Source organism: Lactuca virosa, chromosome 7, assembly GCF_052849685.1.
Source record: "Lactuca virosa cultivar CGN04683 chromosome 7, Lactuca_virosa_CGN04683_v6, whole genome shotgun sequence".
Classification (NCBI taxonomy): domain Eukaryota; kingdom Viridiplantae; phylum Streptophyta; class Magnoliopsida; order Asterales; family Asteraceae; genus Lactuca; species Lactuca virosa.
In genome coordinates, this window is record NC_136432.1 from 139,546,464 (window position 1) to 139,557,326 (window position 10,863).

Consider the following 10,863-nt stretch of genomic DNA (forward strand, 5'->3'; position numbering starts at 1 on the left):
AATTAAAGAAACAAGAAAATCAAGATAAGCAAAGAGCATTGATGGCAATCCATGAACCAAACGTGGAATACTGGCCAACTTCTGAAGACGAAGCTGACAATGAACCAACACAATCAAACTTTTGTTTCGTAGTTGGTGTTGATGGACCTTCAAGAGCTCCAAACGTCATAGAACAGGTATGGTCTATGATCTCTGAACTTGGTCTTTCGAAATCAATTTCTGAGTCCCATATAACCAAGATTGAGAAAAGTCTAGAAGCTGATCTCAAAAAATATCATGACACAATGATCAATTCCGATATCTGCAAATCTGAGTTACAAACCTTGCAACTCAAATTTGGAGAATCAACAAGGATAAAGAACAAATTGGAAAGAGACATTGAAAGAAAATCAGAAGATTATAATCACGTCTTGGAACAATTAAATCAAACCCTAATTCAGAAAAATGATTTGGAACAAAAAAATCAGTCAGTCATTTCCTCTGAAACAAAAGATGTTTTAGAAAAGGAAATCCTTCAGTTGAAACAAAACTTTCAAGAATCAACTGAAAAATACAAAACTTTAAATGAAAAACTGACTGATTCTTTAAACCAAACCAATTTTCTTGAATCTGAAAACAAAAGATTGATATGGAATATGAATTCTATCAAAATTGCTAGAAAACTAAGTGATGATGTTTTCACCAAAGCAAACACCTTAGGAACTGGCAAAATTGATACGAATTACAGACAAGGAATTGGAAGAGAATCCTTTGAAAATGAACTAGCTAAACAAGAAAACATGACAATTTGTGAAAACTCTGAATCCACTCTTCCAGATCTTTTCACATCTGCTAATGAGGAAGATTCAGATGACGAAACAGTTATCAACTGTAGCCCAGATGACACTGCTTTCACTGTTTCCAAAAAGTCTATCAAAAGAGTTGTAAAATCTGAAACAAACTCTGCTAGTTCTTCAACAAACCAAATCAAACATACCAATGAAGCAACCATAACCCCACTTAACAAACCAAAGGCTTTTGAAAACAAACCAAAGAAACCTGTTAAACCATACGTCATACCTCAAAAACAGGTTTCCAAACAAAAACCAAAACCTTTTCAAAAACCTTTTGAAAACCGCTTTCAAGAGATCACCTTTAAAAATTCAAGGAACTTTCAAAAACGACCAAATCAGAAAGTTTCAAAACATCATCTTCAAAAAGCCTTTCATAACCACCAATCACATCCCAGATATGAAGAGAACTTTTCAAAAAAAAATTTCACATCTAGGATATCATTCACCAAATCACAGATTTTATCAACCAACGAATTTTCAGAAACAAATCACTTTTTGGGAAAATTTGATAAATAAAATCAAACCTCAACCATTCCATCCTTACAAACCAAACTCTTATAGCAATATGAAGTCAAATGCTATAAGAAATTCCTTAAGCAAAACACCCAAAATAACAACAACTAACAAACCAGGACCCATTCAGATTTGGGTACCTAAACCTTATGTCTAATTGCAGGTATTTAATGCTGGAGAACCCAATGATGATACATGGTATATTGATAGTGGCTGCTCCAAGCATATGACAGGAAACCGAAACTACCTGCGTGACTTCAAACCCACCTAAACAAATCAAGATGTTACCTTCGGCAACAACATGACGGCAAAAATCAAGGGTTATGGAAACATAACAAATGGTAACTTCACCATAAAGAAAGTTGCCTATGTCGATGACCTGAAACACAACCTCATCAGTGTTTCTCAACTGTGTGATAACAATCTTGAAGTCATATTCACCAAACAAAGAAGCTTGATCATGGACGCCAAAACCAAAGAAATCATTGTTGATTCTTACCGTGCCGGAAATATGTATCCACTTGACATGGATGTTATCTATGGTAAACCCGATATATGTCTGCTATCAAAAGCCCCAGCAGATATCAGTTGGTTATGGCACCGCCGCCTTTCCCATCTAAACTTTGGGTACATCAACAAACTGATCGGCGATGATCTTGTTAGAGGACTGCCACTTCTGAAGCTTGATAATGAAACTCTGTGTGCTGCATGTGAAAAGGGAAAACTTTCCAAATCCACTCACAAAAGCATCTCAGAATCTAGTGTATCCGAACCACTAGAATTGCTGCACATAGACCTTTGTGGCCCTGCCAAAACCCAAACCATACAAGGGAAGAAGTACATTCTTGTTGTCGTTGATGGCTTCTCGCGCTTTACTTGGGTCTTCTTCTTAAGACTAAAATCAGAAGCACCTGAAGAGATGATCAACTTCATAAAACAAATCGAACTGAAGCTCAAACGACCTGTTCGAAGAATCCGAAGTGATAATGGTTTAGAGTTCAAAAACAAGACTCTAGATTCATTTCTCAAAGACAAAGGAATTGAACATAACTTCTCAGCCCCATACACTCCACAACAGAACGGAGTTGTCGAAAGAAGGAACAGAACTCTATGTGAAGCTGCAAGATCAATGTTTATCTTCGCTGATCTGCCACAATACTTCTGGGCAGAAGCAATAGCCACAGCTTGCTACACTCAAAATCGTTCCTTAATCCATAAACATCTTCATAAAACACTATATGAAGTCATTAACAACCGAAAACCAAACATCAAATTTTTCCATATTTTTGGTTGTCGAGGCTTCATAAAGAATAATAAAGACCACCTCTCCAAATTTGAATCAAGGTCGGACGAAGGAATTTTCCTTGGTTACTCATTTTCTTCAGCTGCTTATCGAGTACTGAACAAACGTACCAGAGTAATTGAAGAAAGTACCGATGTTCATTTCGATGAATTTTATGTCAGGAAATTGGATCGTGAACATTTTGGTTCAAAAATGATCGATAATATTTTTCAAAATCCAATTCAACAAACACCTTCTCCTGAAAGAGATATTGAAATTGATCTTGATTTACTTTTTGAACAACCCAAAACCGCTTACAATTCTGAACTTCTAACTACTTCTATTGATTCTACAGGAACAACCACTGAAGGAACTCCACAAACAAACCGAAATGATGCAGATCAATTCGAGGGGGAACCACCTACACATACTTCTTCATTGGAACAAACACCAAATCCTCCTTTAAATACCCCATCCCCAAATATCCAAAACAATCCCGATGCATCATTTATGAGGAAACCTTCAAACCTATTCCAAGATGAAACTCCCGGAGAAGAACAATGGGATACTGAAATTCCAATTATTATAGCGGAAGAGAATCGCTTAATAAAATGGACCAGAAACCACCCAACTAACCAAATCATCGGAGATCCAAACTCAGGCATCCAAACTAGAGCCGCAACTTCTAATGATTGTTTATTTGGAGCCTTCTTATCCATGACTGAACCCAAAACCATACATTCTGCTCTCAAAGATCCAGACTGGATAAAAGCTATGCAAGAAGAGCTAGAAGAATTTGAAAGAAATGACGTATGGAATCTTGTCCCTACCCCACCCAATGTCTCTGTTATAAGTTCAAGATGGGTATTCAGAAACAAAACTGACGATCAAGGAATCGTTTGTCGAAACAAGGCACGTCTCGTAGTCAAAGGATATTCACAACAAGAAGGAATCGACTACGATGAAACAAATGCTCCAGTTGCCTGAATTGAAGAAATTCGCATCTTTCTTGCATATGCTGCACATAAGAACTTCAAAGTATTCCAAATGGATGTTAAATGTGCATTCCTACATGGAGAGTTAGATCGCGATGTATACATCCAACAACCACCAGGTTTCGAAGATCCCAAATTTCCTGATCACAGCTTCAAATTGCAGAAAGCTGTCTATGGCTTGAAACAAGCACCCCGAGCCTGGTATGCCACATTGACAACCTTTCTCGAAGAATCAGGTTTTAAAAGAGGTTCAATCGATCAAACCCTCTTTCGTAAAATCTTTAATAAACATCTTTTAATCGTACAAATATATGTTGATGACATTATTTTCGGTTCTACTGATGAATCTTTGAGTATTAAGTTTGCAGATCTAATGAAGAGCAAATTTGAAATGAGCATGATTGGGGAGATGACTACTTTTCTCGGACATCAAATCAAACAGTCAACTGATGGCATTTTCATCAACCAAGAGAATTATGTCAAAAACCTACTCACTCGCTTTTCAATGGACAAATCCAATCCCGCAAAAACCCCAATGGCTTTTGGATTCAAAATCGATGCAGACTTAAATGGCAAACCTGTTGATCAGAAAAGATATCGTGGAATGATCGGATCACTCTTATACCTCACTGCCAGCAGACCTGACATCATGTTTTCTACATGTGTCTGTGCCAGATACCAAGCAAATCCTATGGAATCCCATGTAGTTGCTGTGAAACGCATCTTCAAATACCTAAAAGGCACTCCCAAACTTGGCCTTTGGTATCCAGCTAAATCCGATTTTCAGCTGAACGCTTTCACCGAGTCAGACTATGGAGGATGCAACTTAGATAGAAAGAGTACATCTGGTAGCTGTCAATTCCTAGGAGGTAGACTAGTGAGTTGGACTTCAAAGAAACAGACTTGTGTATCCACATCAACAGCAGAAGCTGAATACGTCGCTGCCGCCAGCTGTTGTTCGCAAGTCATATGGATGCAAACTCAACTGCGAGACTATGGCTTCAAAATTTCACAAATTCCCATATTTTGTGACTCAACCAGTGCAATTACCATTTCTCACAATCCCGTTCACCATTCCATGACAAAGCACATCGATATTTGATATCATTTCATCAAAGACAACATTCAAAAGGGTCATATCGAATTGCACTTCATCAACACCGAAGATCAAATTGCCGATGTCTTCACTAAGGCTCTCGATGAAACAAAGTTTCAATACTTCCTAGGCCGTCTAGGAATGTTAAATCCAGATAACATCTATCCTTAAACTTTTACTTTTTGTTTGTACAAAAGTGTGTTTACTTTCATTCAAAAGGAAAACTCAAAAACAATTGAAAATTGCTTTCCTTTTAAAAATTACCAAAAACATTCAAATAACCAATATTTCCAAAAACATTCAGAAAAACAAATCTTCAAAAAAATTAATAAAAGACTTGCCATAATAAGCTTTTATAGAACCTTGTGATTAATCTTCTCTTGACTTAATTTTCAGATGCTTATGCTCGATGAAGATTTTAAGTCATATTGATTCTCAATTGGAGTGAAGGTTCAAATATCCTACTTTTCATAATGTATATAACTTTATTTCCTTCGATTTTATTTCATTATTGACGATTTTAAACAATCAAGGGACATAACGTTAGGAGGTTCAGATGAAAACAAAAACCCATGTGAGAATTTGTGCCTCGTCGATCTAAATCATTGTGGAAATCATTTCTTGTGAGCTTAGGTGTGTCACTATTGCTTATAAGGTATACCCAATTATACCTTGTCACGGTCTCATTTTTGCTTAGATATCAAAATGACCAGGGACGATACATTCATTTCATACATACTAGACAAACTGTCTTTTAGGCCACCTATCCCTACCTAGATAAAAGCCAACCAAAAATGAAGACTTGCGATCCCATGATCCATCAACCAAACAACGACATATCCTTACAAGAAAACCAAAGGAGAAACAAATATCTATCAACATCTAATCCTCAAAGACAAATCAACAAGAAAACAAATGGATTCAATAAAGATATACCAAACAAAAAAAAATTATTCTATATTTGGTATTTTCAAACAAACTTTCAACCAAATGGTTATTTCAAAACAAAAATCATAAAATCCCGCGATTTGTTTTAACCATTTTTCACAAAAGAAGATATCTCAATCACTCAAGTCAAATACTCTTAAAAAGGTCTCAAATGTAGCAAATTCTCAATGCTAAAACAAAATATCTTTTTACAATAAATCGATATTAATCAACAAACAGGATACTATCAAAGAAGAAGCTGCAACAACAATGGATTTCCCGGGATACTGTAGCCTTCATCACTAAAGAATCTTAGTTGCAAACTGCACTATGAAAATTGCTAAACCTCTCTACATGTATTTCCCGACAGAGAGAGAGTGAACTTTAATGGCATGAATGAAGAAACCCGCTGAGTAATGCCGAAACCAGTCTTATGTGATTGATTATCTAATAATGAGACTAAGTGACTTTATAGGCAAAGCATAGCTGAACACCTCCAATATGAGTGTGAGTCGTCAGAGAGAGAGATATCACTCATTTTTAGAGATCATTAACTTGTTCTGCTGCTAGAACAACCAAACACCCAAGTGAAGTGTGAGCTATACCTATGAGCGTTCATCTGAATCGACCTGTTAGACCACTTGTCGTCATTAATAATGCTATAAAATCTAAGGAAATTTCTTTAGATACATATATGACTACCCTTTGATAACCGAACCCGAGACTTTGATTCGGAAACAAATTTCTGAAAATCTTTTACATAAGATATGTTAAACCAAGTCACAAACTTTCAAAACGATTACAATGGTTTTATATATATCTTCTCATTGACAAAACTTTTATCCCAAATCTTCAAGATTAAAACTGTTAATGTGATTATATCTATCCTTATTTCATCAATGATCACATAGGGGGAAATTGTTGAAAAATGTTTTTATATGTGATCATCACTGAAATAAGACGAATTGGTTTTATATTATCTAAGAAATATTATCAGTTATTTCAGGTTGCGTGGATTCGTGCTTAATTATGAAATAGAAAAATATGCAAAAGACAAAATACGCAAAGACGGAAAAATAGACGCAACATTTGGTCGTTTGAAGACAAAACAAATCAAGACTAAAATTGTTAAGAATTTAAAAACCTCAAGGGTCAAAAATGGAAATTCAATTCACAATTGGATATATATATATATATATATATATATATATATATATATATATATATATATATATATATATATATATATATACAATATATATATATATATACAATATAATATATATACATATATATTTATATAATATATATATATATATATATATATATATATATATATATATATCCAATTGTGAATTGAATTTCCATTTTTGACCCTTGAGGTTTTTAAATTCTTAACAATTTTAGTCTTGATTTGTTTTGTCTTCAAACGACCAAATATTGCGTCTATTTTTCCGTCTTTGCGTATTTCGTCTTTTGCATATTTTTCTATTTCATAATTAAGCACGAATCCACGCAACCTGAAATAACTGATAATATTTGTTAGATAATATAAAACCAATTCGTCTTATTTCAGTGATGATCACATATAAAAACATTTTTCAACAATTTCCCCCTATGTGATCATTGACGAAATAAGGATAGATATAATCACATTAACAGTTTTAATCTTGAAGATTTGGGATAAAAGTTTTGTCAATGAGAAGATATATATAAAACCATTGTAATCGTTTTGAAAGTTTGTGACTTGGTTTAACATATCTTATGTAAAAGATTTTCAGAAATTTGTTTCCGAATCAAAGTCTCGGGTTCGGTTATCAAAGGGTAGTCATATATGTATCTAAAGAAATTTCCTAAGATTTTATAGCATTATTAATGACGACAAGTGGTCTAACAGGTCGATTCAGATGAACGCTCATAGGTATAGCTTACACTTCACTTGGGTGTTTGGTTGTTCTGGCAGCAGAACAAGTTAATGATCACTAAAAATGAGTGATATCTCTCTCTGACGACTCACACTCATATTGGAGGTGTTCAGCTATGCTTTTCCTGTAAAGTCACTTAGTCTCATTATTAGATAATCAATCACATAAGACTGGTTTCGGCATTACTCAGCGGGTTTCTTCATTCATGCCATTAAAGTTCACTCTCTCTCCGTCGGGAAATACATGTAGAGAGGTTTAGCAATTTTCATAGTGCAGTTTGCAACTAAGATTCTTCAGTGATGAAGGCTACAGTATTCCGGGAAATCCATTGTTGTTGCAGCTTCTTCTTTGATAGTATCCTGTTTGTTGATCAATATCGATTTATTGTAAAAAGATATTTTGTTTTAGCATTGAGAATTTGCTACATTTGAGACCTTTTTAAGAGTATTTGACTTGAGTGATTGAGATATCTTCTTTTGTGAAAAATGGTTAAAACAAATCGCGGGATTTTATGATTTTTGTTTTGAAATAACCATTTGGTTGAAAGTTTGTTTGAAAATACCAAATATAGAATAATTTTTTGTTTTGTTTGGTATATATTTATTGAATCCATTTGTTTTCTTGTTGGATTGTCTTTGAGGATTAGATGTTGATAGATATTTGTTTCTCCTTTAGTTTTTTCTTGTAAGGATATGTCGTTGTTTTCTTGATGGATCATGGGATCGCAAGTCTTCATTTTTGGTTGGCTTTTATCTAGGTAGGGATAGGTGGCATAAAAGACAGTTTGTCTAGTATGTAAGAAATGAATGTATCGTCCCTGGTCATTTTGATATCTAAGCAAAAATGAGACCGTGACAAGATATAATTGGGTATACCTTATAAGCAATAGTGACACACCTAAGCTCACAAGAAATGATTTCCACAATGATTTAGATCGACGAGGCACAAATTCTCACATGGGTTTTTGTTTTCATCTGAACCTCCTAACCTTATGTCCCTTGATTGTTTAAAATCGTCAATAATGAAATAAAATCGAAGGAAATAAAGTTATATACATTATGAAAAGTAGGATATTTGAACCTTCACTCCAATTGAGAATCAATATGACTTAAAATCTTCATCGAGCATAAGCATCTGAAAATTAAGTCAAGAGAAGATTAATCACAAGGTTTTATAAAAGCTTATTATGGCAAGTCTTTTATTAATTTTTTTGAAGATTTGTTTTTCTGAATGTTTTTGGAAATATTGGTTATTTGAATGTTTTTGGTAATTTTTAAAAGGAAAGCAATTTTCAATTGTTTTTGAGTTTTCCTTTTGAATGAAAGTAAACACACTTTTGTACAAACAAAAAGTAAAAGTTTAAGGATAGATGTTATCTGGATTTAACATTCCTAGACGGCCTAGGAAGTATTGAAACTTTGTTTCATCGAGAGCCTTAGTGAAGACATCGGCAATTTGATCTTCGGTGTTGATGAAGTGCAATTCGATATGACCCTTTTGAATGTTGTCTTTGATGAAATGATATCAAATATCGATGTGCTTTGTCATGGAATGGTGAATGGGATTGTGAGAAATGGTAATTGCACTGGTTGAGTCACAAAATATGGGAATTTGTGAAATTTTGAAGCCATAGTCTCGCAGTTGAGTTTGCATCCATATGACTTGCGAACAACAGCTGGCGGCAGCGACGTATTCAGCTTCTGCTGTTGATGTGGATACACAAGTCTGTTTCTTTGAAGTCCAACTCACTAGTCTACCTCCTAGGAATTGACAGCTACCAGATGTACTCTTTCTATCTAAGTTGCATCCTCCATAGTCTGACTCGGTGAAAGCGTTCAGCTGAAAATCGGATTTAGCTGGATACCAAAGGCCAAGTTTGGGAGTGCCTTTTAGGTATTTGAAGATGCGTTTCACAGCAACTACATGGGATTCCATAGGATTTGCTTGGTATCTGGCACAGACACATGTAGAAAACATGATGTCAGGTCTGCTGGCAGTGAGGTATAAGAGTGATCCGATCATTCCACGATATCTTTTCTGATCAACAGGTTTGCCATTTAAATCTGCATCGATTTTGTATCCAAAAGCCATTGGGGTTTTTGCGGGATTGGATTTGTCCATTGAAAAGCGAGTGAGTAGGTTTTTGACATAATTCTCTTGGTTGATGAAAATGCCATCAGTTGACTGTTTGATTTGAAGTCCGAGAAAAGTAGTCATCTCCCCAATCATGCTCATTTCAAATTTGCTCTTCATTAGATCTGCAAACTTAATACTCAAAGATTCATCAGTAGAACCGAAAATAATGTCATCAACATATATTTGTACGATTAAAAGATGTTTATTATAGATTTTACGAAAGAGGGTTTGATCGATTGAACCTCTTTTAAAACCTGATTCTTCGAGAAAAGTTGTCAATGTGGCATACCAGGCTCGGGGTGCTTGTTTCAAGCCATAGACAGCTTTCTGCAATTTGAATCTGTGATCAGGAAATTTGGGATCTTCGAAACCTGGTGGTTGTTGGATGTATACATCGCGATCTAACTCTCCATGTAGGAATACACATTTAACATCCATTTGGAATACTTTGAAGTTCTTATGTGCAGCATATGAAAGAAAGATGCGAATTGCTTCAATTCTGGCAACTGGAGCATATGTTTCATCGTAGTCGATTCCTTCTTGTTGTGAATATCCTTTGACTACGAGACGTGCCTTGTTTCGACAAACGATTCCTTGATCGTCAGTTTTGTTTCTGAATACCCATCTTGAACCTATAACAGAAACATCGGGTGGGGTAGGGACAAGATTCCATACGTCATTTCTTTCAAATTCTTCTAGCTCTTCTTGCATAGCTTTTACCCAGTCTGGATCTTTGAGAGCAGAATGTATGGTTTTGGGTTCAGTCATGGATAAGAAGGCTCCAAATAAACAATCATTAGAATTTGCGGCTCTAGTTTGGATGCCTGAGTTTGGATCTCCGATGATTTGGTCAGTTGGGTGGTTTCTGGTCCATTTTATTAAGCGATTCTCTTCCGCTATAATAATTGGAATTTCAGTATCCCATTGTTCTTCTCCGGGACTTTCATCTTGGAATAGGTTTGAAGGTTTCCTCATAAATGATGCATCGGGATTGTTTTGGATATTTGGGGATGGGGTATTTAAAGGAGGATTTGGTGTTTGTTCCAATGAAGAAGTATGTGTAGGTGGTTCCCCCTCGAATTGATCTGCATCATTTCGGTTTGTTTGTGGAGTTCCTTCAGTGGTTGTTCCTGTAGAATCAATAGAAGTAGTTAGA